Here is a 4852-nt window from a genome sequence, read left to right as displayed (position 1 = left end):
GGGGTTAGAGTAAGTTCCAGAGGAAGTAACCGCATAATGAATGACTGACCTCTGCTAGAGGAGCTGTAAGTAGTTATACAAGGAAAGAGTGAGGGTTACAGAGAATATAGATCGAGTCTCCTGGCCAAGGGTACCCCACGTATGAGGATGCTCTGCACAGAATTCAATAACAATTGAGTCAATAAATGAATTAATTCTCCCAAGTAAATTTGGTAGAAATTAAGCAGACACAGTCTAGATGTGTCTCTAAAGGAAAACCACTGAGAGAAACAGGTATTTGGGAAAGTTTTTCAGAACAGCGCTCTTTATAAAAACATTGGCTTTTTAAAATACAGTCTATATTTTTGAAAACACCTAACAGTTTATAAAATAATCCTCAGAAAGTGAGTAGATATATCAAAAAATTCCTCCAACTGAACTCTTTTCCGTATCGGTTGTTTTTTTTTTTTTGTAAATCATTACATTAAATATCGAACAGATACAAAATAATTTTCATTAAATATGCATAAGGCAAACAAACAACACAAATCTCTGGGTGCCCACGATCCAATTTAATTAACAGGAAGTCACCATAGCCTTTGAAGCCCTGCGAATTCCAAGGCAACCCGTTTAATTGCCACACCCCTCAGAGGTAACCAATATTTGGAATGCACCGATATTACACATTTCCTCTCCTTCACACCTTTACTTCACTACAGAGTTGGTATCTCTAAACTATCTATTATTTACTCATTTATGGTTTAGAGCTTCATAGAAGTATAAACATACTTAATGTATTTTTCTGCCGCTTTATGTACCTGAGAATCAATTAAGTTTTTGCTTCAAGTTGTAATTCATTCATTTTCAACGATCTAGCATTTCATCAGATGAATATACCATTTATTTATCTATTCTAACGTGAATGGATATTTGGGTTGTTTCCAGCATTTTGCTATTTCAAACGGCGCTGCAGTAAACACTCTTGTGAACGTGTCCTGGAAAAGAGCTTCTCTGAGATAGGAATGAAATTGCTCAGTTGCTAAATACGTGCATCTTAAATTAACTAGACAGCGTCAGACTGTTTTCCAAAATGATTTTGCCAGTTTTCCATTCTACCACCTGTGCATGGGTGCATTTGCTCCACATCCTCATCAATGCTTAATATTATCCAATGTTTTTAATTTTTCCACTCCGGTAAGTATGTTAGCATTTTATTGCGGCTTTTCATTTGCATTTCTCTAGTTACTAATAAGATTAAACAAATTGATCGTATGTTATCGACCATTTGGGTTTTCCTTATGTGAAGAATTGTTTAAGCCTTTTACCTCATGCTCTGTTAAGTTTTCTTTTTTGCTTGTAGGAGTTGTTATATATGCTGGGTACTGATATTTTGTCATTTACATGAATTACACACATATTTGCCTTATTATGACTTTTCTTTCACCAAATTCTTAGTCTTTTGATGAACAGAAGTTCTCAACTTAAATTACTATTTTTAAACCTATTTTTTTATTGTTCATGCTTTTTCTTTTCTCAGTTAGTTTTTTAAAAAAAAATCCTTCTTTATACCCAATATATTTATAACCTGAAGGTTTATAAAGACTATCCCATGAACACTCATAAGCCCTTAACTTAGATTCAACCCGCAAGTTGTAAATATATTATTTTCTTAGAGTTTTGTAATTTTGGTTTATACTGTGAAGTAGGATCCAATTTCATTTTTTTCCCTTTTATATGATCATTTGTCCAGGAATCATCTGTTGAGAAGTCTATCTTTTACATTCATTCTATAACCCCAGCTCAGTCATAGGTCAAGTTTCAATGTCTGGCTAAATCTGTTTCTGAAACTGACAATTCCACTCATCAGTTTGTGTATTCCTTTGCTAGACAATTTATTACTACAACTATATGATAATCCTTATATCTCATTAACCAATCCCTCTACTTTGTTCTTCTTTTTTCAGGGTATTCTTGCCCTTATATTCTTCCATGTTAATTTTGGAATCATGTTTTCAAGTTCCACAAGGAAGTCTATTGGGATTTTTATTGGAATTGCAGTGAATTTGTAGGTGAATTTTGGGAAATATCAACATCTTTGTAATGTTAATAATCCAATCCAAAAATGTCCCATGTCTGTCCATTTACATAGGTTTTCTTTAATGGCCACCCATTAAGGTTTACAACTTTCCCTAAAAATGTCCCTTGTTCAAATTTGGTTTGACGTATTTCTGGCCCCTTTGTATTTTTGATGCTATTATAATTGGTATCTTCATTTAAAAACACATTTTCTATTGCATTATAAGAATTCTACTTATTTTTGCACACTGGTTCCGTATCTAGCAGATTTATTAAATTCTCATTATTTTTAAGTATTTGAGTAATCTTTGTAGACAACCATACTGTCTAAATAACGAGAATGTTCTTTCTTTTTCCTGGCCTATACCCTTTATTCCTTTTTGTGCCTGACTATAAGATTGCCATACATTTTTAAATAGAAGTGTTGATACTGGACACTGGTGCCTTGGGCAAATGTTTTTAACATTTCGCTATTAAGTAAGATGTTTGCTGTACGTTTTTGTGTTTAGCCTTTCTTGTATTGAGGAAGTTTACTCCTAGTCCTAGTTTGTTTCCCCTTTCTGTTTGAAAAATTGCAAACATCAGAAAGGCTCTAAGAATAATACATTGACTATCCACATAGCTTTTGCTTTAAACATATTAAAATACTTACTATATTCTATGCCTGATTTCAATATTCGATGTTTTCCTAGCTCAGGGGTGGTATTTCTACTTGACCCTCATGACATATGTGTAGTTCTTTGTGGTCCCAGATTTATGTGTGAATTGCCCCACCAGGTACTCACCTTGGGCTGGCCCTGGGCTATGTACCTCACTTATCTTATCTGGGGAAGGGAAGAAGTCAAAGTTCAAGGTTTCTGGTTCAGCAAATGCCCTTAAGACAAAAGCCAGCATCAGTCCTCTGCTTTCCTCTCTGTGTTTTTCACTCAGTTCATGGCCTCTGAATAGACCTTACTCATGTGCCAGCTCATTAACTAATTTAAAATGACATTTCTGTGTATTTTCATTTCTGTATAATTCTGTATATTTCCACCAGACATTTCCAGTTGTTCTCAGAGGGAGGGTCAGTCAGGACACCCAGATGACCTCACCATAAGAAACGGAATCGGGTGTATATTCCTTACGTAACACTTGGAATCACACACCAGCACCAGTCTTCCTTAAAGCTAATGTTTCCATTCCTTCACGAGGGCCTCTAGCACAGTACTAGTAAACACACTTCTTTCCCATCGTCCACACACAGCCTTCATTAGCTCCACAAACCCGCTAGTGCCTGAAGGGGGGTTTCTGACCTAACGTGTACAGGTAAGCCAAAAGCCAAACTCTGGTTTCCAAAGAGGAACACAGGCTCCCTGCAGTGAAACTAGCAAAAGCGAGCTGCCTAAACACAAAGATTTTTTTTCCGGTATCTTCACCTTCACTCCGTGGGGATTTACAGTCACTACATGAGGCAGGATGTCTCGACACTGGACAACTCATTCTTTTAAAGTATGAGAAGCTTTGTTACTCTTAATGGTTTCATTTTCTGGTCACCTGCTGGCTGTTAAAAAAAACACACCCCGCAATTATACTAGGCATTAAAAGTAGGTACATTTGGACGAGAACGTCTTTCCCTCACCCTTCACAGATGCACACCCGCTCACAGGTTTCTCACACAGGCTTCATGGTTCAAGGAAGCTGACCAAGGCCAAATTGTGAACAATAAGACGTTGGTTTTCAGGGCTCATGCTGCACGCATGGCCTCAAACGCCCCTTTCCGAGCAAGGTAGCTGTATATGCTCTGAATCACGAAGAGTATAGGAAAAAATGGGGTGATCTACTGATAGCCCCTGATCTTTTTCACATTTTCCCTGCTGGTCACGCCCAGCTCGCTATGGGCATAATCAAGTTCATGTGGTTTTACTCAACTTTAAGATCAATTTGGGTTTGGGAACAGGTGGGGCCAATTAAAGGTCTCACGTTATTCAGAGAGCAGGGCGAGTTTATGTATTCGATTCTTATTCCTGCTGTAATCACAAAGGTACTGACTTCAAACAACACAAATGTATTCCCTCGCAGTGCTGAAGGTCAGACGTTTTTAAGAAGAAGGCTTCAAGAGTTAAAACCAAGGTGTCTGGGACAGGTTCCTTCTATCAGCAGTCTGGAAGTGGAGAACACGCACTTACCTTTTTCAGCTTCTAGCAGCCGGCCGTCCACCTCAGCCTGTGGCCCCTTCCTCCATCTTCAAAGCACGATTTTCTAAACTCCGCTTCTGTCATAACCTCACCTCTCCCCTGACTCTGATGTCTCCCGCCTCCCTCTTAGAAGAACTGTTGGAATTATACCCAGCGTACCTGGAGAGTCCAGGGCAATCTCCCCATCTCGAGAGACTTGGCTTAATTACCTCTGCGAAGTTTCTTTTGCCTTTAAGATAACATAGCCTATTGCCTTATAAGATAACATCTAAGGAAAGTGCCGGGGGTTGGGATGTGGACATCTGTGGGAGGGCCATTACTCAGCTTGCCGCGGTTTACATTATTGAACAGTCTTCCTGCGCTCTTGAATTGCAGTTCCTTATGCCAGTTTGTAAGCCCGCTGTCACCTGACCTTGAGACTGACGTCCTTCCTGCTAGTCCATTTACACTTTCTAGGGAGTCATAGATCATCACCAGGAGTTATTTCATACACAAAAGTTATTCCTAACATCCCTTATTCTAATGAATGATCTTTCTGTCATAGATTTGGGATGGCCAAAGCCTTATTTAGAAATTTTTAGAATGTGGACCTCGAGTTATGGCAGTTCATTGGTTAATTACCC

Source organism: Camelus ferus, chromosome 14, assembly GCF_009834535.1.
Source record: "Camelus ferus isolate YT-003-E chromosome 14, BCGSAC_Cfer_1.0, whole genome shotgun sequence".
Taxonomy (NCBI): Eukaryota; Metazoa; Chordata; class Mammalia; order Artiodactyla; family Camelidae; genus Camelus; species Camelus ferus.
This window is presented reverse-complemented; position numbering follows the sequence as displayed.